The sequence below is a fragment of the Struthio camelus genome, chromosome 3 (assembly GCF_040807025.1).
Source record: "Struthio camelus isolate bStrCam1 chromosome 3, bStrCam1.hap1, whole genome shotgun sequence".
Classification (NCBI taxonomy): domain Eukaryota; kingdom Metazoa; phylum Chordata; class Aves; order Struthioniformes; family Struthionidae; genus Struthio; species Struthio camelus.
The window spans coordinates 141122620-141148337 of NC_090944.1; the positions used below are offsets into that span (position 1 = coordinate 141122620).

Sequence of the window (25718 nt, forward strand, 5' to 3'; positions counted from 1 at the left end):
GCGGCTCCCGGCTCCTGCACGCGACCCCGTCTCGGCGACTGGCGCTGCCGCAGGAAGTGCGCTTGGGCCGCCAGCTCTTACCGACACTTGCTCCTGTGCCCCATGGGAAGGAAAAGAAAAATCGTGAGGAGGAGCAACTTGTTTTCTCCATCAAGAATCGAGAGGTAGGGCTGGGGGTTTCAGGTTCAAGTAATCAGTTGCAAGATTTTTCTGTTGTTGTTTTTAAACCATGTTGTTCTAATCAGGGTGAAAAAGTCCGCGAGGCATTTGCACAGATAAAACTGGGAGGGCCTCTACAGGGAAGTATAAACTCTGACCCCTCCTGTTCATCAGTGATCCCCGCTCTCTGCTCTGGTTTTCCCGATTTCTTCCTCCCTGTTGGGTTTTTGCGGCGTTGCCGACAAGGAGAGATGAGGAAATTTCCTGCGCCTGATACTGCCCTTCGAAGGGCCAAACAAAGCCTTGCCAGGCTGAGAAAAAGGCAATGGGGATCTCTGGGATGCCTCTGGCAGGGCCTAGTCCTCTGTTGAGCAAGACATGGGAAAGGGAGCAGATCCAGGGGCACGACACGCTGCACAGGGCCAGGTGCCCACTGAGGAAACAAGGACGGAGCAGGTCCTGGTGGCTAGGTCTAAGCTGTGAAGCAGACTGGAGCACTGGGGCTCCCTTCCTTTTCATTCTTGGTGGTTTTCTTCTGCTGGAAACCCTGGCTTCTTGCCAATAAGCTGTCAGGACCTGGCCAAGGCGTGAAACCAGACCTGGGAATTGTTCTTGAGTTTTTAAGCTTAGACAGAGCTGGTGCAAGTTGCAGAGTTGTTATTCTGCATCTTCACTTTGCCAGAGTGTCTTGAAAACAAACAAGAAAACCCTAAGTCCCCAATAGCTACTGCGGACTCTCCTGCACCTCATTAAACTCACTTACACTAGTGCTGTAGTGTAGACACAGAACAGTTCAGGGAGCAGCTCTGGCCTTACAAAGCAGCACAGTGCTGGTGGTAAATGCCGGTAAGAAATCCTCCTTCCAGAACTCATTCTTGCCCAGAGCTGTTCTGTGCAGGCTGCTCCCATCTCATGTAGCAATCATGCACGGAGAAACACCTTATGGTGATTCTTTACTATTCAGCAAAGTTTTCACCATTATAGAAACACAGAAAGGTGCAAGGCCAGAGTTGTGCAGTGTTGCCAATACTGAGACTTCACCAGAATTCACGCCATATTTGATTGCTCATTTGAGGAGAGGGGGTTTTGGGGGAGCAGGGAGGAAGGATAGGGTTTTGTTGCTGTAAGAGGTTGCAGCTCCCTGAGCCAAGTGATGAAGATCTCTAGCTTCATTCTTTTTTCGTTTAGTTTTTAGCCCTTTACGTTATAGAGAAATCTTGGAAACGTCAAGCTGCAGGGATAACAAAAAATAATCGGAGGGCAAATGAAAGCATCCAGCATCACTTCTTTAGAAGTCTTGCAAATTTACTTTGAAGGGACTGACCACAAGATTTTTCTGAACCGTCGAGGGATGATAATTCCTTTTAAGAAGTGTAACAAAATCATATCAAAATTATACCTTGATAACAGGCCAATCTCTTTGTGAACCTTTTCAGAATTATCTCAACGCTACCAAAAGTAAATTCAAGATTTTTAAAAACTGGTTAAATTTCCAACCATATTACTGTACCATATGCAGCCAGAGATCCAATAATTAAAGCTAAACTTAATATGCTGCTTGATAAACAACATGAGCCATAACCTCAACAGCCATCCAATAAACTTTGTCACGTGAAGAAAAGAGCAAAGCGGGGCTAGCTGTGGTGTTCACAATCCAAAGGGCCATTCTACAGGTTTGCAGCAAGAGGAAACATGCTGCAACATGTTTCTGCCTTGCGGTTTAGGCCAGGGCTAGCGTGAGCGGCTCTGGCTAACTCTTACCACCGGCAGCAAGTGCAAATATTACCCTGCTTGGAGGCAGAGGCAAAGTGCACAGCCCTTTTCCACCAGCTCCTCCCCCTGCTTTGAGCAGTAGCAGGCTGGTTGGACAAGATGAGAGACAGCAAAGGAAGGAGAAGAAAAGGAACAAAAAGGAACTTTCCTACTGCACGTCTCCTCCCACTCACGGCATAACAGATCTTCAGTGAGGCTGCAGCTGAAAGATTAACTGCCTTTGCTGGTTGCTGGTACAGTTTTTGTATGGGGAAGTGCTGCTGGGGGTTGTGACAAGCTCCACACAATAGAGTGCTGCTGAAGTGACCCTGGAGGAGATCCTAGCTCAGCTGAGTCTGCTGTAGGACTTTTGCAGTCCTACAGGTCACAATTTCACCCTCCACAGACACAAGCCCGACCCCAGAAAAAGAAGGCAGGCTAGAGATGGCACTGACAACCTAGCAGGGAAGAAGAGAGCCAGGGGTGACAAACAGACCTGAGGCAACCTGCTCTGAACGTCACACATACGTAACGCTGCCCAGCCTGCGTCACACCTGCTGGGAGGGCAGCTCAAGAGGCCTGCCTTTCTCCTACCCACTGCCAAGTTCACATCTGCACAGGGCCAAACCAAGTTTTGATGCTGGAGTTTCTTGGTGGCCCTGAAGCCTAAGAAGTCTGCAGCCAGGGAAAGGCCACAGAGCCCCACCTCATGTGTCACATGCTTCACAGCAAAGCTCTGGCCCTTTGGTCCTGCCCACAGCCACTCTTTGGCTCACCGATGGCATGCCTGGCTATTTAGCCTGAAATTTAGGCAGGTTCTGCTCCACCCAATTCCTCCGGAGCAGATTCCTCACCTGAGCAGTCATCACTTAACACTACTGCATACTCTGAAGCACAAGGTATCCAACAGCTCGGCTCATTCTGGTCTTCTCTAAAACAGTCCTGGGCTTTTCTCATAAATCAAGAACGGTCAGGTGCTGCCACATGCCAGCCCCCCTGGGGAGCAAGATTTCAAGCAGCCACACTAGTCTCCAAGGACAGTGAGACTTGCAACAGGTCAGGAGGACGCTCCTGGTTTTGAAAGAGCCAGTTATATCATTTTCCTTTAACAAGATGTATCCCACACTTGCTTTCAACCTCTGAATTCACCCAGAAGTTTGTGCTTGAACAGACCCTTGCTTTCTTGCCCACTTTCATGGAACTTGCAAAGCTCTGAGGCTTCTGCATCTCCATCAGATCTGGTCAGAAGGACAGGTAGGACAGATACCATACTAGAAGAGGACCACTTTTTCTTTCCCTCTCTCTCTCGCCCTTCCCTACCAAGACTGATTTTATTATTAACCTAGTTTAAATATACCCTAAAAACAGATGTAAAAATTTGTACATTAGAAAATGTTAATACTGGCAGTTATTCACATTCCCTTCCAGAATTTCACAAAACTCTAAACCCCTTGTGACAGAACCTAGATGGAATATGGGCTTTTTGCTATCTCCGCAGCAGTCCAAGAAACAAAGCAAAAGTCAATGTACTATTGTTTATATATTTGGAATATTTGCCTCGCTTAGAAGAGTGACTGATTCAAGCATAGCCCATCACATAAGGAGCTGTTCTGGTAGGTTTATCTACTTCTTTGCTTTAATATTCTGATTTTCTGTCACACAACACAATGATTTTTCATGTTTGTTTTGTCCTGTTACCAGAGCAAACCATTCATTTTTAACTGTTGGTTTTGGCATAGGAGTACTGTAAGTTCATAATGGAAATGTGTTTTCAGTGGTAGTACTGAACAATAGAAAAGTCTCTTTCAACTGTCGGGTTATGAAGAAAACCATCTGTTATTAAATTTAAGTCACAAATGGCTCTGTTTCAGAAATGCAATGGAAGCTTCACTAGCTTTGCAGTCAACACATCTGTAGCATTACAGGAAAACAGCCACCTTATCTGAAAGCGGCACCACAAAGTGGTCCCTTTATCCCAGCCTTTTTTGATAATGGTGAATAACTAAATATCTTGAAAGTAAGCTTTTTCTGGATGCTGTGGTATAAATTTTGGGCCTCAACAATTTATGCATTTGTATCCTAGCAATAGAAATTGAACATATAGAACCTAGTAAAAAGCTTAGTATTGCCAGCCTCAGTTCTTTGAACTATAGCTACACCGAATAGAGTAAATATCACAAATTAAAATCATAATGAAAGTGCTTAATTCGACACAATAGAAAAGTCAAATTTCATCATCTGCTTGATTGACTGTTACACACTTTAATTGTTCTCCAACTCCCAATAAAGTACTAATGCGAATTCTACAGAGCAGTCAGGATTTCAGAACCAGGAATAACAAAAGAGAACGACTGCAGTCACCAAGATGGGAATCAAAATACCCTTCAGTGCAGTGCTTAAAATCACCTCTCCACCTCATGTGAAGTTATCAGGAATTGCTCTATTATTTCTGTCGTTAACCGACCATTCCTCCCCCCACCTTTGCACCGATCCCTCTAAAGTGTAGCCAGAGATTATCAAACCCAGCGATAGCCTTTCAACAGCTCGGCCAGTTGAAAAATCTCTCAAGTTATACTGCTATCAGCGCTGCGCAAGCTGACGTCAGACTGCTGTTTACTGGAGATGGGTTAGTGCCAATTTCCACTGGGCTGAAGACAGCAGTGTCCGGCCTCTTTTGGCTGTGCACAAGCGAGAACAAACTCCTTGTGTGTGTCTGCATGCGTGCGGGTCTGTTTGTGGGCGCGCACACAAACGTGGGGAGAAAGCAGCTCGCTTTTGTTTTCCCGCTGTAACACCAGAACTAAAACAACAAAAAAATTCAACACTCGCTCTTCTCTGAGAAACTGCAAAAGAGAGAAAGACAAACATCACCCATTTTGCTGTAAGATTATCACAGTAGGGTGAAAATCACCACAAAAACATAATGCCGCGAAAGATTACTTTGGATAGCCATAAAACCCCTAAGCAGCAGCTTATGGAATTAAAGGAAACAAAACTGATGCCTGCCCATCAATAAAAGGGCTGAGGTGAAAATTTGAATATTGACATAATAGATTTCTGCAGGAAACGGTCAAGTTTTGCTGGGACTACTTAAGTTTCCTGAGTAACTGCATTGCCTTCCTCTTTGAAGGCTAGGAAATCCCCAGGTCAGTGTTAAGTAAAATTACTTAGGTAAAGTTTGCTGCATGAAAATATGCTAAAACATATTACCAGGCCAAGAGGGGAAAAAAAATCCAACTGAGTCTGAACTTTTCATGACATTTTTTCACTTACGATATTCCCAATAACGGAGCAAACTTTTAATTGTGAGTGTGTGTTGATGGGAAAGGACAGAAGACACAAGACAGTATCAAGACCTCTTTTCCAGTACAACTTTTATTCATTATAGATCTAATTATTTCAATAGCTATACGGATTCACTTGAAGTTTTAACTATCAATTCTACTTGGAAAAAAAAAAAAAACACACTCCAGTCTATTTGAGGAATACACAATGCAATTATTTGCACATCAAGTGAAGTTTCCAGTATTTACATCCAAGCATGGCACAATGCTATAAACCAAGTGAAAGAAGTAATTGTACTGAAAAGTTTTGATGCCACTTAATGGCTTCTTCCTCTGAGAGCCCAGATGCATGCTCCTCTGACTCTTTATTTCCCAAGAGTGTATCACAAGAAGATCTTCATATGGACACCAACTCACTCTCCTGATGATTTTAACTCCATCTTATCCCCTCTCCTGATGGGACTCCTCTTTCAAATTTAAAGGTTTTCTCAAAAGTTTCTAATGAGCAAGCTACCTGAAGAGGTTTTACAGATCATTAGGTTAACCACAAACAATATAAATAATTGCTTTTCTCCTTGTTTAGGAAACTGATGAGTTTGAGATTCCCCTAACATCAGTAATGCAGTGTAAATAGAAAATATGCAAAGTGTGGGGAACTTGATTTGAAAAGCTACTGAAATTAACTTTTCTAGTCAACAGGTCCAAGGGTTCTATATTTAAGAAGTTTATCAAGATAAAAAACAAACGAACAAACCTGGGAACCAGCACATCCATCCCAAAGCCTTGAGACAGGTAAAACATGAAGGAAGCCAAAATATTTACACCTTAGCACAAAACGCAAGGCGGCGGCACACTGGAGGCAGCACGCGAGGCAGCCAAGACCTTGCAGACTGCCTTCTCAAGAACACTTTCCCTCACTGCTGACAAGTAGTGTTAAATTAATACGTTAGACAGTAAAATACATGCTGCCTTTCTAGACTATGACAAATTTTGAGGGGTGGTGACAATCTTCAGTACTTAAGTTTGGGAACTTTTACTCTGAAATAACACATACAATCTCTTCAGGTTACTTATTGTTTCCTTCCCTCAGACAATTATTTCTCCTCCATACAGGCTCAAAGATACCAGACAGGATATCATCACCTAAAACAAAACTGAGAACTGGCATTTTGAAGTCTAGACATGATTTCCTCTTTTGGAAGTCTTCTCATATCTGTACCTTCCTCATGTAACCACACTGGGGTAAAGAGTTCTCAAGGTGGCCTCATTTAGATCTTCTGTATATAGACAGCAGTTCAAATATAGCAATTATTTCTTTAAACCAGGGACCGCATCCCAATTTGGTTGATAACTGCATTCAATCAGCAAGACTTTTTTTAAAAAAAAAAAAAAAAAAAAAAAAAGACTTTCACCTTTTGCTTCGTGTCTCAGGACCAAGGTGGGGCTTAGTATGGACCATATACATTGCTGGTACACAAGAACCTTTATCTCATATGACTTCCTGAATCCACTTATCCTTGAAATGCTTCCTCATATTCTTTAAAAACCTTAATCAGTACATATGTTTGCAAATTTGCATTTGCAGAGTGTTTGTCAGCCAGGCTCATGAGACTTTCTGTTCCATATAAAGCTTTATTGAATAACATCAAACTTGCATAGACGTGCCAGCATGGGCTTTGCCACATGGGTTGATCTTGTGCCCAGCATGTGAAACTGAGGGGGTTTAATTTTTGTTTTTGTAAGGCTGGCACCAATTCTTTCTGCATTCATGTGCTTGAAATTTCACTGTACCTAGCTCTAGCACCTATTTGGAAATTCACTTCCTGTGAGTTTGCTAACCAATGCGCAGTAAAGCCTTAAAAGGTTGCTTTAAACAAAGTGACCCTCAAGGAACACTGTTTCTGTGGTGATCTTGCTATTATGTTCTCCAGCCATGTGTTTTTGAACTTTTGTGTATGCTCTGTGCTTTGCCATTTATGCTGATGGCAGGCTTTCAGAATGTATTGTTGCACACATTAGGTACGTATACGTATCATCTATGCATACTTTATCTATGTAGAGTAATATTTCTTGGGCTGGCCACCTTTGTTTTATGCTGCACTGGCCTCCGCATATATTGAAAATAAGTTTAGCCTCTGTCTGCATTCTGTCCACAGGGTCTGACCTTTGTTTAGCTGCACCCTTCAGCTCTTTTACTGCTTTTTCATTGGGGAATCATTTTCACTAGCCCTACAAATGCGTACTGCTCTTTGGGAAAAAACAGCTCCATTTCTCACTATAACTGGCTTTCAGTTTTATCTGTCTATCAATTATAGATGCTGGGGAGCTCTTGGTTTGGAGGATTATTTCAAGGATGTGCACAGCACTGTTCTGAATAAGGGAGCTGCACAATTGTGATCATATGCCATGAGAGAAGAGAGTCTCGCTGCTAATGTAGGCAGAAGAGGAGGCCTAGAATCCCTGGGTGAATCTGCCCCATGTACAGTTCAGCACAGCGTGGATTCAGGAGGACCAAAATCAGTTTTAATTCAAACAGCCTTCTAAGATTCCTTTTTCTCTGAAACAAGGATACTGTATTCAATCAGTTCCTCTTTAAGGTTAAGAGAGTTAAATGATCCAAAACACTTTGGTTCCAGGATTACCTGAAATCTTCATTTATTTTGATGTTAACAAAAGAAATTTTTCATGTTTCACGTCAAACCAACCCACATTTTTGGTACAGCCTCAAAATCAAAAGCACCACAGCTAATCACAGCTCTTAATCAGTTCTATCATTACTCCTCAATCTGCTAACTGTTCAAAAATAAAAATCACATGACCGAGTTTGACACTGTTATGCAATGCTATAGAAAATACTCTCAGCTGATCTTTAGTTCCTTCTAAAGGCGGCATACATTCCCAAGTAGTATTCTCATGAGAGTAAGGGGAGCATTCAAACAACCTTTGAGGAAATTGCAATCCTCTCCCACCAGAGCCAACAGTAAATCTCGATAATCACACTTGCCAGATTCAGAACCATCATAGAGGATTTCAGCCTCTTCAATTCCCCTGCACAACATCGCTCAGTCCAGGAAGATTTGCAATGCTGCAGCCAGCTCCTCTTCTCTGCCAGGCTCTGTTCCACACACTAAACAACTCTAGTGGCTTCATTTGCTCGGTTTGTTTTTTTCTGGTCAAAGATGTGGTTTACTCCCAACTCCATTCATTGAATGTCCACCACTTAGAAGCACATGTAGGAGATTGCTTCCTGCCTCTTGTCACCTGATGCATTATTCCCTCCTCTCCATGCATTCACAAAACTAAATGGAAAGCCAAAAGCAAACAAAATACCCACCCCAGTACAATGCATGAACATTATAGTAGATGGCAACCAATTACTACAAGTGTTTCAGTCATAAGCTTTTGCTCAAGCCCTCAGACGATTCATTTACAGGTTTTCAGTACATCCCTTTTTCCTGATAAAACTCAACTCTTCTCCCTTCTACCCCCTCGCTCCATTTGGTTTTTACTTTGGTCAGAGACAGGCAACCTTCAATATAACGAGAGATCGAGATCTCCAAAGAGACCTGGCTGTGATCTTTGCATCAGAGTGCCCGGGCACTGCCAGAAATTCAATTTGCCCTCATTTTTGTCTTCACAGCTTCCAGGTTTTTGAGATTCAGGAGTTTCTACTTCCAGTCCCTTTATTCTGACAGAACGTAGTGGACCATGGCTTCTAGTAACGTCAGTGAAACAAAAAAAAAAACCACTTTTAGCAGGTGAGCTTACCAGCTACATCCACCAATACGAAGTCAGCATACAAAGGCATGGAGGTCTTTGTACTGTATTCTCATCCAGTCCTAGTTTATACTACTGCCCAAGCAGAGACATACAAGCTGACAGGGAAGTGATGCTGAGAAGGCAGGCCTCAGATGATTTCAGCTACAGACCTCCCAAATCGACCAGGATATCCAAGTGAAGGTTACAATCTACTTTGATGCCAAGGAAATCTCTTTCAAAAGATGCATGAAGGAAGACCATTGCCATGTTGCCTCCTCCAGGCCTGCACACAGCCTCAGTGTTGATTCAGGTCAAGAAAGCTGATTTTTTGGCATAGTTGGCCACACATGCCAGAAAACCTCCCATCTCCAATTTTTGCTTTCCACGGGAATCAAAACAGCAAAGTGATACTGAGGACTTGCTGACTGCTTAGCCAGAAGCCTGTCAGGACCTCCCACAACAAGGAGGACATGAAGGGGCTTCGCACCTTCAGTGGTTTTCGGTTAAGTCAGAAATACAGCTCATGAGCATGCTGTGGTGGAATCACATGACCAAATTAAACATCATACAGAGTATCCAATCTCTTTCTCCCCAATGTGTACCTTCTCAAACACACACACACACACACACAGAGTGGGGAAAATCCAGTTCATCCTGTCCTAGAGATCCCTCAGTAACCAAAGTGTTTGGTTCACCAATAAAAAGGAAAAGGCTTCCCCCCATTTCCCCCCCAAGGCACACCCTAGTATTTTCAGGGACAAGAGGCCCTAAGGCCCCAAGTCAGAAGAGCGGCACTTGTCAATAGAAAGATGAGCTAGCCCACTTTGTGCGCTGTGGTCATCTTGGAAGGAGACACAGGGAGAGCATGTCTGTCAGAATTGGTGTACTTGGCACAGATGTAGTACTGGCTCCACACACAGCTTTTGCTGCTTGTGCTTGTAAAGGTGCCAGGGCTGAATACAGTCAAATACCCCAGGGCAGAGGAAAAAGCCCCAGTGATTTTAAAGCTGCAGCTGCTACACCATTTGTACAGTGCAGAAAAGCCTTAGTAGGTAGAGAGGCACAGAAGGAGCTGGCAAAGGATTGCAAGTTTTCCTTTGCTGTCTCTTTTCTAAGCAACGGCAGATGATTTTACTGTTGGGTCTCAGGTGTCCTGGACAATAGCAGTGGAGCGGGTCACTATATTGGTGGTAGAAAAGAAACTGTCTTTCTGGAGGGAGACACAGACAAGTCAAGCCAGTTCCAGAACGTCATTTTCCCTACTGGCTCATTCTGCCCAAATCACAAGCTGGAAAAACTGGAAAGGTAAGCAGTCCAAATTAATGGCAACATCAAGTGAACTGGTTTATTTATTAGCTTAACTGGAGCAGGGAGCACAGTCCCAGCTTGGGGCACTAGCTTTGTAGACATTCCCTGAGTTTATCCCCTACTTGAGGCAACCATGTGCAGGCCTGAATTATTCCTGCCCTTTCCTCAAAGCATATCCCAATCCCTTGCAGCTTCATGCATACATGGGGCGCATAGCCACAGTTCTTATTCATGGGACGGCAGCATTTCTGTCCTATAGCTCATTCGTCTAACTCTATGTAATTAGAAGGAAGAGGAGGGAAAAAAAAAAAAAAAGACAGAAGCAACACAGGGCAGGAAGCTGTCCTTTCCCTCACACCGCTCGTACATTATTGCTACTGCATTTTCCCTACAGCACAGCATTTGCCCACTGAACTGACATTTTTCGTGCGGAAGGATAAGAAGCAGTTCTTTAAGAGTCCTACAACTGGTAGGAAATGATCAATGTAAGCCTAATGATTAAAAAAAATCCCCAGGTATGTATTTATCATTCATTTCCACCATAGAGGAGACTTTTCCAGATGCTCAATTGCATTTCATCTTAAGAGCAAACAAGGGCTCCTGCAGATTAGACCTTTCCAGCAGAGCTTTTGCAGATGGGCTGACAGAGGTGTCCTGCTAACTATCACTGAGACCACAGCAGTACAATGATTGTACTTGCTAAAAGCAATAAGTTAAAGTAAGCAGCACAAAGGGAAAAGAGTGGCATGGATCTTGCACATCATTTCTCTCAGAATTCTGTATAGACTGCAGGATGGACCCATATTCTACAGAGAGGGGATCTCAAGCTTGGTGGTTTTGTTCAAGTTACAAAACAGTTACAAGAAGAGCAAGTGCCAGAAACCCACGTATGCCAGGAGTTGTCATCCCTGCCCTGAGTCCCCACCATCAGCAACTCCAGAAACCAGTTTCTTTTGTGTGCACTTTAAAAACCTGAATGAGAACATAAATGAGGCAAAGTCCCTTGCACAGTTTAAAACTATGGCTTGACATAACAGCAAGCAGTTTCCATTAAAAAGAAAAAAGACAACACTTGCCAAGTACCGCTCCATTGTCCACTGCTGACTTTTAATGACAACTGCCACATCTTGAAAAGCTGTTCAATAATAAGGCACTACATTTCCCCTCCAGGACCAGAAACCAGGCACTGTCACTTATCTGCATAAAAGGCACATAAGAAAATATCTCACAGTCAGTCACGTGGCTTATGCAGCAATCAAAATCTTGGGCACCCTCTGCACACAGAAGTTTGCTCCTATTACAATGCATTCCAGCTGGCCAGCATGTTAAAAATCTCTGCTCAGGACTTCTGGCTTTTCCAATTAAGCTTGGGGGGGGAGGGGGGGGGGGAAGACTTTTTTCCTTTAATGACATTGCCATTTATTGCAAAGCTATGATGAGTTCTTATCTCATTGTGGTACCTCATGATAACTCATTACTCACTGAACTTCACTTTTTGATGTATGAGGAACAGCAACATATACTTAAATAGCTCTATTTAAACTGGCCCTATAGTTAAAACAAATCATTTCAAGAGCAGTACTGAATTACAGATAGAACTGCTCAAAAGCTTAGGATATGATATTCTTCAGTATTCACAGAGCTTAATATCTTCAAACAGAAATTACTCAAGCTGATGTATCTCTCATTATTATTAAGTCAAAGTTCTTCCTAAAGAGAATAGGATGATTGATAGTCAGAGATTACCAGGGCCAACATAGTGAGAGATTAGACTCTTTATAGCCACAAGCAAGCCTGGGAGGGCTCAGTTCCCCCACAGCCAAGCAAGCTAGGAACACTGCAAAGCACGCTCAGTGCCCCCTGTCCCAGGGCTGAAGTCTCTCCCTCATTCAACACCTGAGCAGCCTGCTGCTGACAGATAACAGAGCATAGCCCAGGCTGTCTAGACCGGCAGGGACACGGTTGCAACACAAGCTTTCAAACTTTGAAGGAGCTTAAAAGACAAAGCAGAAAGCAACATATCTGCCAGCACAGCATCCAGGCCTCTCTCCCACCATCCCAGTTATAGGGAGAGGATAAATGCTGCGAGATGTCAGACCCTTTCAAGGAGTAAGCTGCACTGCTTGGATCAGGTTTTTAGCATAACACTCAAGTGTTTGGCTTGCAAACTCATACTGGGTCTGGGTTAGAGCTAAGGAGTCCAGTTTGGTGTGTCTGGGAACCCTTCAGAAAATGGGAATATGGTCACTGGCCCAGCCAACATTAGATGCTTATGACAGAGTGTTATCACAGAAGGAGTAGGAACCAGAGTCAGATGCCCTAAATTGCAGCTAAGTCTCTATATCTTTTATTTCCTTCCAGCTGACTCCTGGCATTCAAGCACAAAGCCCTAGGCAGAATTTAGGCCATGAGAATCTGGTCTTTGGCCTCTCAGCAGGTGGAAATACCCACAAATGACTCGGGCTGGGAGATACTGAACACATAACAGGGGAGAAATATACCTGATGAGATGCAACATGCAAACACAACTCTTCTGCTGTGGGGATGTCCAGACTTTGAACTCTGGACTGCCACATAAATTCTGCTCTGGTCATCTTTATGTACATGGAGCATCTTGCAACTGGACACTGCAGGTGAAGTGTGCCATGCAAGAAACCCTGTGCTGCAAGATCTGCAAGCCAGTTCTCAAAGCAAGACACTTTACATATCACCCCTCAATCCCTATTACCACTGTACTGCTTACCAAAGTCAAGATACTGACACTTTTCCAAGAGCAGAGGGAGTGTTATTTCCCTTCACTAGCTGTTATGTATCAGGAAAGATTGTACACAGATAGCATCTCAGGCACAGGTAAGAAAGATGTTAGTGTATCCAAGTCTTCTTCACACACAAGCACACACCCTGAGATAAGCCAGAAATGCTAATTGCATTTTTTACACTCTAGTATAAACACCAATCATGGAGCTAAAGAAAGTAACATGCATCTTTACTTGAAGGGTCTTCTCCAGGCTACTATGTATATCAGAGGAAAGATAAAAGCAGAAGCTTGGGACATTGTAAGAGAAAAGCTCTCCACGGATACAAAGACTAACACAGAGCACTACTGTGCAGGAATATTTCACTTTCAAGGGCAGATATCACGGCTTTTTTACTACACTGTTTTGCTGAGGGCTGTTACCCTGACTCCACAGTGTCCTCCCAAAAGCACCTTGGGAGGAGGTAGACTGATCAACTTTTATCTTACATAGTCTTCAATTTCAGCAGCACAGGAGAATTTTACAGTCCCTACCTACTGTCACAGCAGCTCTGAAAGAGATGGCCGCAGCTCTTCTCACCTCAAAATAGGAACTCTGCCATACAAAGACTACAGAGGCCACCAAACATTTCCCTTTCCCTCAAAACCAACACATGATAGGGAACAGGCCAGTACTTCACATTACTCAGCTCAGCACATCACTATCTAGAGTCAGCTGACAGGAGACATTAGGAACAGGGCTGCATCTTAAATCCCCCCCCCCCTCCCCATCACAAAGCAGCAGGAAGAAGGTACCTCTGTCCATGCACTAAGATAGAAGCCTGTCTCTTACAAAGCCAAAGTTCCTCACTTCTTAGACAAGCCATTGCAACCAGAGGTCTGTGTCCTCCATGCAGCAGACCAGGACTTGGCTCCCTCAGGTGAGGCACACTGAGGGTTCCCTCCCCACCATTCCCACACCATCCTGAGGCAGTTGACATCTTGCAGGATCAGTGCCCTAAACCTCCAGACTGTCCTATGTGGAAGTGAGCCCACCTTGCAGAGAAGAGTCACAGACGGGCTACCCACAAAGGAGGGGCAAACAGTGGGTAAAAACGCACTGCTCTCCTCTGAGCGGGGAAGGGGAGTGGAAGGGCTCTCCTTGCTCGCCCAGCTCCCATGGTGCTTGCTGGGGGGGGGGAAGAGCTGCCAGTCTCAAACTTTGGACCAGCTGTTCTCAGAGCCCCCTTATCAAACCTATCAAGGGCCCTGGGGAAGCAGCCTACCCTGGACTCTCCTGTACCCCAGGACACTGCGAGAGAGGGTGTGCTCTTGTTATCAGGCTCTATCATAACAGGGGCTCTGCAACTGAAGCCATCCTTCAAAAGAAAGCAGCAACCCAGATGCGTTCAATCTCACTGGCATGTACTTGTTGTGGTTCCAAAGCGCCTCAAGGAGCTTCAGCAGAGAAACGTCCAGTTCCTGCATCTAGGTTTGAACTGACATCTCCAGTCATGCTTAGCAAGACGGCTGGAACAAAAGACTTGTTAAAGCAAAGGACTGAGATTAAGGAGACCACCTTTCTCCTGCTCATTCTGACACCACCTTTATACCCCCATCTAGAAAGAAGTGGGCAGTAAAATTCTTTCTTGGCTTCTCAGGACACTTGAGTTTAAGGTAAGCGAGCCAGGGCTTGGTCTTCTTGCAAATCAAGTGGAGGAGAATATATGCAAGGTGATCAATTTACAAGAACAAAAATTGTGACTTTAAAATAAAAATATTTTTTACCCTTGTGCACTCAGCATACTCAGTACTGCTACAATTTTGCCTTGTCCTGTGCAAAACAAGATTCGAAGCAGAACAGGGGCTTCCGCCACACTTGCTGTTATACTGGCAGTGCTAGATGCCTTGCTGCTCATCTTCCCACACCTGGGGATGTTCTACAAGTACTCCACTGTTCTCATCCACTCCATCTCGCATTCTAATAAGCAAAGCAGTTCATTACAGTTACTTCTGCTCTGCAGTTCTTGGGCCACTGAGGAGGCACTGCAAACAAAAGCAAACAACATGCAACTGCTCTGTTCGTGTGTCCTGAGGACTGGCTATGCACACTGGTGCCTGAAGAACAGCACACTGCAAAAGCATTATGTTTCCAGTGGCAAGATGGATGGGAAAAGTGCCAGCCACTTGCTATAACCCTTTTGTCATGCCAATTGCTGGCTGCTATGAGGATGCACGTTAGATACCTCCTTAGAAAAGAGCTCTGCGTCTCATGCTTCCAGATGGAAGAGGAGTGATTCACACACACATAAGCAATGCTAGAGTGACGGCCGAAAAGAAAACATTTTAGTATTGTTTATTTGTGTTACAGACGTGTTCAGGGGCCTTAATCGCAGCAAAGATTGCATTTAAGAAGAAAACACTTCCTGCCCAAAGGAATGCACGCTCAAAACCCCAGTGCTACTTCTTGCTGGCCCTGTCAAGCTTCATGACACACATACACCTCTCCCCCCCAACCCTACGCCTTATTCCCCTGCTTTCTCATTTTCACAGCATTTCTCTGCGCAGGAGATGACAGAATAACTCCGCTTACACTGCCATCATGCCAGGCAATGACAACTACAGGGGCAAAGCATCCAAGAGATGGATCAGGTGTCAAGAGTTCTAAACTGACCAGGGACTGACTTGTCATGCAGAAGCAAAGCAAACTATCCCTTTTCTTTTTAGACTTACTGGTGAGCAAAATGCAAGCGTTTACTAGCCTAGACGGCTGATAAACACAGAATAGACAGATGGCTCAGTGGTCAGAACAGTTGTCTGCATGGTACTTATTTCCTTCACAGAGCTCCTTACGCAGCTCCTTCTCCCAGTTCACCTGCACAGCACCTTCACCATACACTCCTCTCAAGGGCTTTGCTTCCTGTGAATCTCATCTGTAAGTTTCCAGTCATTTACCTTCCTCTAGCTCATCCCTAATTTGTGGAGTCCTTGGAGCACAGACTATCCTTAAGCCTTTAGAAAGTACCGGGAATATCCCAAGTCTTACTGCAGGTAAATAAACAAATAGCAATGCACATGCATGCAACGGATATTAAGTCAAACACAAAGCAGTCAGTCATCTCTGACAAAAGTGAGGGCAGTAGCCATTTCCTACAGGCAACGGTAGAAAAATCTATGCTTTGGGGTACATCCACCGACCAAGAAAAACTTCAGATTTGCCTTCCCTGCTCCCACTTCCTTACTTCCACATCATGTTATCCATCTCTGAAATGATTCGTGCCCCCTTTTTATTATAAATTATTCTAATCAGTTTTGTGGCATGGCAGAAATCCAGCATAACCATCAAAAATACACATGCAAAGACAGGCTATAACAATTCTTCATTTCATAGGGACTTCTCCCTGACGATAAACTGGTACAGGGTCTGGGAGGATTTGGCAACGCTTCTCTCAACAGCACTTCTGCGGTGCTGACCCTTTCCTAAAGGGTTTTAGATACGTCCTCCTATGCTATTTCTTCTCTTTGTAAAAGAAGGATTTTTTTCCTTAACCTCTTGTTAAAGCCAGGGAAAAGTGTTCAAATGGGAACTATTCCTCTGCTGTTTTTCAGACTGTGATAGTGTGACTTGAGGGTGGGGAAAGGGCTAGAGAGAACATTTGCAGTCCAGTGCAGGCCTTTTTTCCTCCTCCATCCCCTGAATGCAAAGGAGCAAGAGGCTGGGTAACTGTTCCAGCTCCTTTAGAACTGCAGTTCAAATAGGGGAAGAATGAAAAAACTAAAATATATATATATATAAAAATATATATATATAAAGAAACATCCCAGAGCTAATAATAAGGGTTTTTAACGTTCCTTGGGTAAGAAGCACAGGCTATTTTTGCAACTCCTCAAAGAACCCCTACGCGCTTTGCTCATTCATGCCGCAATAGCTCCAGAAGGAATCTGGAGCTGTGGCTTTCACATAAAACCAATGAGGAGGTCTGAACCCCAAACTGGCAGGGAGAGGGGAGAGGGAAAATCAACAATTTAAACTCAGAAGACTACTGTCTTTTTAAATAATATGTTATGAGCTCAACAGCAAGACTGCCCTGGACAATGAGGGACATAAATCGGGAAAAAACAGTAATGCATACTAGCATGCAATTAATCTCTGCTATAAGTACTGTAACTTTGGATTTCTTGGACTGTAAGATTTCAAATGCTGCTGTTTTATAGGAGTGATACACTAGCCATCCAAGTACCCCAATCAAATTATGCTACCAGGATATTCGGGCAATGGATTATCACCACAATGGAAATGGATTATCACAGTTTATATTCTCACCAAGGGAAGAACTTCTCATTTTGAATGTGCTGGCAGAGGAGGGAGTGGAAGGCTATACCTGGGATTTTTTTCCCCCCCCTCTAGATTTTCCAGGGTAGGAACACCACAATAATCTGCAAATCTGAAAAGGCAGGAACTGCTTTTCCCCAGAAATTTCACTGAAAAAAATCTGAAAACAGGGAAGAACTCAAAATATTCAAAACGAAAGAGCAGTTGAAATAGCCTTCTTGTTTCGGCTGACTGCTGGGAGGATGCCCTATTATTGTGCACTTATTATTGGGCATTACACATTTGGCTGCTGCCTCTTCACTGCAGGTCCTGGTATCAGACAATGCAGACCACTGCTAACAGGCCTAAAGAATTCAGCTCTGCTTAGAAACTTTACTATCATAAGCATTCCCTCCCACAGAAAGGAGGACCACTTACCTCCTAAAACAAAACACTCAAATTAGCAGCTTCAGCAGAAGGATTGGTGAGTTCCTTTAAAACGGTGTAATAGGTTGAAGGTTCCTTTAAAAAAAGTTTTCCCCTTTTACCTTCGCATCACCACAGAAATCCTACCTTGTTTCATACCCTCCTTGTCACATTACATTGCAAACTGAATATTATCTTTTTCATTTCATGAAATCTGTTCTTTTTAAAAAGAGTATTTCGATACCTCCAATACAGCTACATAATTGCTGACACCTGGTACTCAAGAGGTTATGATTCTGACCTCAATTTCTTTGGCAAAGCCAAATATTCCAATGCAAGATGAGAGAAAAGCCCGACAGTGCTTAATATCATCCCTGAGATACAGTCTGAGAGGTAACAAGTACCCACTGCATATTAAAAACAATAAAAGACTAAAGCAGAGAAGATGGCCAAATAAACAGAAGCAGAACAACCAAAAAAACCCAGAGGTGAAAAAAACCTGCTTTGTTACATACAGCACAGGGGACACATCTGAAGCTGAGGACACCTGGGTATTATTCCCAGCTTTGCTCCCAGCTCTTCCTCTATGAAGACACTAACTCATGCCTCACCTCCAACCAGCTCTCCCTTCACATTTGCCAGCAGTCATGAACCTTTTCCTTGCCAAGGGCAGAGGACGCTAGACCTTATTGGCGGCCCACACCTGAGCATGTACCTTAGCACCATGCAACAGCAACGCAACCACTCTCCGCATCCAGAAGAAACAGCGTGGCCCACAGAAAACAGGAGCTGATGCCAGTCCCCCAGATTTCACATTCCCACTGCAAGCTCTTTGGGACAGGAACTGCTGCCCATTAATTTGTACCCTGCCTAGAGCAATGATATTCTGAGCTGGGATTCCAATGTTGATGTCATTCTATAAGCAAATAGCAATATTGACAGTTGGTTAAGACTTGAAAGAATAACAGCAAATGGGGAAAAACTTGGCCAGAAAGAAGTGGAGAGAATCAAAAAAAGAAAGAGAGAAAGAAAACTGGGCAAGACAGAGAAAGAAGGAAAACAATAAATAAAAAAAACTCTCACAAGAAATAAAAGAAGAGAACCAAGAGTGAAAGAGATGAACATGAATAGCTGACTTAATTTCAACACAGAGGGTGCATAATTTTATGAGAATATTGAGCTTTGATAATCAAAGTCAGTATTTTATTTCCCCCCCCAGCAAATATATGAATGAATAAATGATACAAATTTAAATTTCAAAAAGGAAGATTCCAAGTTCTCAATACACTCAGTCTCAGAACCAATACTTTGACCATGTTACTAATGGTTTATGAAACAGAGACTGCTAAGTAACTACGACTCCTTCTCTGTTTAGAAGTCACCTTTTCAGAGTCACTGTCACTAGTGCAATTTTGCAGTTATGAAAAATATCATCTTTGTTATTTCTTATGACCCCTATTTCCACTGAAGGAGCTGAAGAGGTTTGTTCAGGTTCAGCTGGGATCTCTTCAGCCCTGTTTTGTTCATTTCTGTGTTCTTAAACTGTCCTTAACTGGACACCCATAGCAATGCCTAAGATGGATAGCATAGAGGATCACAATTACAGGCAAATATTTTAGGGAATCAGGAATTTTCTTGCATACTAGGTTGCGTACTAGGTCAACTCCAACTTCCTCGACCTTTCTGCGACTTCACCTGCTCACAATCACTAGACAACAGTGCCATTTCTAAATTGTAGCTGAGCATTAAAAGCGCCATGCTGGCCCTCACTGGTTCTATTTAATTACAGATTAGCAGAAACAATAAAGCGTAGGGAAAATATAAACATAATTTTGCCAGTTTCTTATTAAAAAGATTTGGGCTAGGAAAGAGATAAGAGGAAGGCTGCCTATTTTATCTGTGGGGCCGGCCTGGCAAGTTTGCGTTCGCTGGAGCCACGCCCCCATCAGAATTCCCTCTGAAATGTCAACATGAACCATACTATTAATTTTCCAAGTTGCTGACCTTTACTGTTGCCTGCATCATAAATCCGGCATTTTGAACTGTTCCTATTCATACAAGGACATGCTTTGTAAGCCCCACGATCTCTGAACTCTGTATGTATACTACTCCTATGTCACAAAACAGATTTTCACTGCAGTGTTCCTGCAGAAGCTGCCGAGTTGCACTTTCTTAGTTCCATGAAGTCCATGGATGCCATCAGGTATGCTATGCACCACGACAGGAGCCAGGTTTCCTGGGATTCCCCAAAGCACTTAGCATATCTTCACTTGAATAAAATGGTTTGGAGTACTATTTCAAAGGTCATAAAACATGGAGATTTTAAAATAAAATAATTAGGGACTTAAATTTGTTTTTAACAAGGAAAAAGATACACAAAGCCCTTGGGTTAGGCGGTAACGGTTCCCATTTACTGTTCCTCCCAATTCAAATATTTCATATAGCTCATCAGAACTGAATGCATCATACATGTTACAGAGTGCTCAGCATAAGACTGTCTATGTGTCATTTCTCTCTCTGCAAGTACTTAATGTGATAAATGATCTGGTTACTTGTCTTTCTAATATAAAAGCAGGAGAAGCTTTGAGACAAAGCAATAAAAGCCAACACACATTACAGATCTCACAGTGATTAATATCACTGACTCCCATCTCTGAAACAGTTAAGGTCACTACTCCCTGCCACCCTCAGCCCTTTTTTTTTTTTTAACAGTGGATTTCACCAGAACCCTCTAAACACTTGAATTTAAATTAATTTGAAGCAGAAGCTGGAATGTAAGGAACATACAGCACTTGGGCTTCAGCAAACAATGTCACGCCTGCATGTCATCAGAAAAATAAGTGACCTTCACTCTTGCTTCTGCTGACAAACAGGCACACTTGAAGCCACTTGCAGGCCAGGATGTTAGTGTGATTTCTGGAAGACAATCTAATAAATAAAGATGAAAAAGAGTTTAAAAAAAAAACTACCTATTGTCTGAACTGAAAGACCTGCTTTTCCAAATCAACTAATGGTTTTGGCAAGCAGACAAACAAACAGCATATTTTCCCTTTAACATGGAATCTGCAATAGGAAAAAGAAATCAGCATTTTATTGATTTCCATAATACCATCTCCACAGCTTAACAAACTCATTCAGCTGCTAACGCTAATTCACAGATGCTATGGAACCGTCCCATATTATTATACATCTTCCTCTTCGCTGAGCCCCAGGGCACTGTTTCCAACTTTCCAGAGGACCACTGCAGTTGAAAGTAGAAACAGAAAAAAAAAAAACTAGTCTTCATTACTCAAAACAAACTGCAAATCAAATTTTGCTTATTTGAATGGGAAGTTAGAGAGGCTTAATTTTTAAGACAGGGAATAATAATTGCCAGTCTATGTACATTTTCAGATTTGATATCGTGACAAGGAGTTCTTATTTAAATTCTTCTCCCATGCCTATTTTCCTTTCTTCCTGAGAGTATATAACAGTGCAACATATAAATATTGCAATAATTACGAATTCTAAGGAGAGACTCTAAAGTCCTCAGCTCAGGAGTGTTTTGAAGATGAGAGTCAGATGCAAAGACTTTTGTGAATGTCACTATAATTAACATGGAAAAAATTATTTTAAGGTGTTACCATTCCTAGAGGGAATATTTTATAAGTGAATGCATATTTCAAAGAATATTTTTTTAAACAGGTTTTTATACCCTCAAACACTTTAAGCTAAAATAAATAAAAGAACTTACCTTTTTCTGGATCTGAAACCCCAAATTTCCCAAACAATTAAAGTAAATTCTGCTAGTTTTCTCCATTTCTTGGAAAATTCAGAGGTCCATAAACAAGCAAAAAGATCCAGTATACCTCAGTGGGAATTTTGCTCAATTAGGGTATGCAGGATTTGGCCCAATTAATATAGTACTGTCCACCTGGAAAGAATGCAGTGGGAGTCTGCAGTGTAAACATGCTCCCCAAATGGATGTACCTACTCCCATTTTTAGTCCCCCCTTCCTCCCCTTTTAACTCTGCCTTGATATTTCAGATCCGGTCACACTGTATTCATCAGCATTGCCAAGATTCAGTGTGCCTTTTGAGTTAAAATAACTTAATTTTACTACGGTTTCCTATGCATGTTTTACCTTGAAAGTGGTTGATCTATTTCCTCTGAGCGTCATGAAACGTGTGCATTTTTGCTTAACAAACAAACAAGTTGACAGTATCAATACGGAGTTTAGAGGAGAGCCTCTAAAAACAATCTAGTTTGCATAATTAATGTTAATTACAATAACATCTCAATCAGTGACACAAAAGCTTAGCAATGAACACAGTCACACAAGGAAGTGAAAATGTGAAACAAACATGAAAGAATTGTGTCTCGTTCGGAAAGAGTATCAGCCAAGCTTTCAATAGATTTATAAATAAGAACATAAAGGCAGAAGACAGTTCTGCTTTGTTAGACATATTTTCTCTACAGTCTGCTTAATACAAAGCTTTCTACTGAGACTGTAATAAGAGAGAGGATCTGAGCTGTGGACACTTCAGATAATATTATCTTCCTACAACATCACATCCAAGCCATTATCAACTGCTTTAAAGAAAAACAACTGAGGGCTTCATCCTGCTACCAGTAATTTCAACAGCAAACATTTAACAATGTGACTTGCATTTTTTTTTTTAAATACAGAAATAAAACAAAACTTTGAACACTGCATGTAGGTATAGATTCCCTCAGGCACAGAAGAATTTCAGGACAAGATAAGTACTTTTGCCACAATCTTTTTTCTATTTTCCATAGCAACAAAAGAAACCTAAATACACAGAAAACTTACTTTCTTCTTCCACTGGTAGCATAGAGGTCTTAAACAGCTATTTTTGGTACGGTCATTTAACAGAGCAGCTTTACATTTAATCCTCAGAAATTTTCTTCTGGTCCCAAGAAAAATAGTTATCCAATATACACTTATTTCAAGGTAAGAAAAAAAAAGTTTTAAAAGAATTAGCTGCCATCCTTACTCACCCACATTGGTACTTCAGTACAGGAGTAGTCACACAAGCATCACAGGGACTACTTATGCAGTGAAGTACCATTCAGCGTGAGTAAGGGTGGCATAATTGGGTCTGATGAGAGCAGGAATCAGAGCTTGTCACGTCACTAGTATATTGGAGCTTTCTGAAAATATGGGATTCTTGATTACTTTTCACATCAATGTCAGTCTGCTCCATTACAGTTAATGAAGTTTCACTAGTGTTAAACTAGTACCAGAGGAGATGCAGGCCCACATCACGTTGATTCAAGAGACCACAGCTAAAAGACTCTTCATTAGGGTAAAAGTAACAGAGATTTAGGAAGTTTTAAGCCATATTGGGGTAAACCTTGGGATAAGGCTAAAAGCTGATTTTGTATTTAGTATCCTTGCCACCTCAAGGTTAATTTTTTTTGTTTCCCAGCCTCTCTCTCTAGATTTAAGCAAGACAAGATTTGTTAAAGACTATTTTCTCTAGAACATACTAACAGATCACTTTAGTAGTCATTGACTACAGTCATACTTCACTTCCTCTTATTTACAAGAGTGTTTACTTTAAAAGAAAAGGAAAAAACAACAAAAAAGTTGACTTCATGTGCAGGATCCCAGGATGGTACTGGCCTTTTAACAGAACTTTTACAGACATTTCTTTATTTTTCAGATTTCTGAGACAGGCGGTTTTGGAGTGCTGTGAGGTCTAGTAAACACAATAGTTGGTCTCCTCGTAACACGGATTATGAAGATCTATCAATTAACAATAATAGCTAAACCCAGCGAAGTGCTAAGGCTCGAGAAGTTCTGCACATGGAAACACTGCTCTGCTTGCTGGGGTTTTCCACGTATCTGTTTTATTTCAGCCGCTCTGAATGCACAACACATAAGAACGTACACCACGTTCACATTGCTAAAAATACATTAAGAAAATCAATGGCAGTGAAAGGGAGAGAGAGCTATTTCACATTAAGCCCTCCCAATCTCAGCCCAGTCCGCCAGGAGGACTTCACACCGCAGACAGCGGCTGCAAGCGCGGAGACCCCTCGCTTCCCCGCGAGGCGGGTGGGGGAGCGGGGAGAGTCAAAGAGCTGTAGGCGCAACGAGCTGCAGGCACCTGGGAAAGGTGGGTTTCCTCCTTCCCCCAGACCCCCAGCTGGAGCAACGCGGAGCGCACGCCCCACAGCCGTGACACCGCCAGGCCCCCCGCGGGTCCGGTTTGGGCAGCGGCTCGTCTACCGGCTGCCTCGACACACAGCCCAAAACACGAGCAAGTTGCAGGAGTCCAACTCGGCGGCAGGCAGGCAGGCAGCCCGCCCCCGGCCCCCCCTCCCTCCCCGGCCCACCTCCCCCGGCCCGGGAAGGGCACTCACCCGCTCCGGGGGGCTCCGCGGCGGCGAGCACCGTTGAGGACCGTTGAGGGGAGCGCGCGCGCGGAGGTGGGGGGGGGGGAAGACAGGCAGCAGCCGGTTGAGGAGGGAACACCAAAACGGGGGGGGGGGGAGAAATAAAGCGAGGAAGGCGAAAGGGGCTTAAAGGCAGCAGCAGAGACGGAAAGGTGAGGAATTTAAAGGGGAAAAATGAAAAGAAAGAAGAGAAACCCCCCAGGCCAGCGGGGGAGAGGCGGAGGCGGGAGCCGGCTGCTGTGGCGGCTCTGCTCTAGCCCATGCCGCTGCGGGGGCCCGGGCAGCGGCAGCCTAGCTGGGGGGGAAGTGACACCGTGACCGGCGCGGCCCGCCAGCCATGGACCAGGGGCGGAGGAGGCGGAGGCCGGCGCGCAGGGGGCCGGGGCAGCCCAGGCAGCGGCGGAGGCAGCGCCGCCCGCCCGCACACGGCATTTAACGGCGCTGACGGGCCGCGCCGTGACTCACACACGCGAGTTAGTCACAGGGCGGGCCCGGGTGTTTGTGGCGGGGGTCGGGGGGGGGCGAGGACCGCCCCGCCCCGCCCACCGGCCGCCGTGTTAGCCTATAGGACGCTGCCGCCCGCAGGATTGGCGCGGCGACCGGCCAATGAGCGCGCGGGGCTGCCCCCACGCCGGAGCGGCCCCTCCGGCCCAATGAGTCTTCTGAGGACACTGCCGCGAAGTGTCGGGGAGGGGTGGAGAGCCCCCGCGGGGCGGGCACTGCACCCGGGCCTGCCGGCGCGGCCAATCAGAGCGGAGGCTGGGGTTGATGGGCGGCGCGGTGCCGTCCAATCAAGAGGGAGAAGGGGGCGGGGGGGGGGGGAAAGACGAGCGTTCTCCGCCCCCTCGCGGGGAGCTGGTCACGCAGCGAGCGGAGTGTGGGGGAGGGAGCGTGACTGGGAGCCGGCGGGCGGCGGGGCAACGGCCCTAACGGTCCCCAACGGTCCGGCGCCCGGCGGACGGGCGGGGTTACCGCAGGCGGCGGAGGGAGCGCGGCGGGGCGCCTCCGAGGCGCCGGGGCCGCCTGCGGAGCGGGGACCGGCGTCTGGCCGGGGCAGGCGGCGGCGCGGTGTCCCGGGGGCCGGCGGCGGGGCAGCGGGGAGGCTGGGCCGGCGGCGGGGCAGCGGGCGGGGGGCCGGAGGGGAGCCGCAGCGGGCTGCGGTAGCACCGGGTTCCGGTGTTCGGTCAAGCTCTGACCAGCTGAGTGTGGAAAAAACAAAACACAAAATTTACCGGCGTCTGTGAGAGCTCTGGCAGTCGGGTTTAAAACCAGCAATTCCTCTCGGCGCTGTGAGGAGGAATCGGCCGATGGGAGCAGGATCCGTGGCGTGAAAATGCCGCGTTAGTCTCGCAAATAACCACAACTGGGGGAACTGAGTTTGGGTGGAGGGAGGAAGTAGTGCCCGCGAGTTGTTTCCAACATGTGCTGGAGCCTTGCCAAAAACTTAATCCCGGCGAAGGAAAGGAGATAGTCAAACCGTCTTTCACCTTTTCATCTTTACACGCAAACTTCTACGCTAAGACCTGACTTTTTGCAGTACATAAAAGCATAAAATAGCCGATAGGCTTCTGTAAGATCA

The 25718-nt window shown here is 44.5% G+C and overlaps 1 protein-coding gene across 11 annotated transcripts in view; it reads right to left on the bottom strand.

Moving 5' to 3' along the window:
* The window catches only part of SERTAD2 (SERTA domain containing 2), an 83852-nt gene extending 58461 nt beyond the window's left edge, over nt 1-25391 (bottom strand). For 5 of the 11 annotated variants that reach the window (XM_068940679.1, XM_068940676.1, XM_068940685.1 and 2 more), the window contains exon 1: nt 24107-24595. The gene's annotated coding sequence lies outside the window, so the exon portion shown is untranslated. Of the gene's footprint in view, nt 1-22684; nt 22889-24106; nt 24614-25371 lie in introns of those variants that run through there. The other 6 variants (XR_011140584.1, XR_011140583.1, XR_011140582.1 and 3 more) reach the window with 5 other exon arrangements.
* Between the last annotated feature and the right edge of the window lie 327 nt (nt 25392-25718).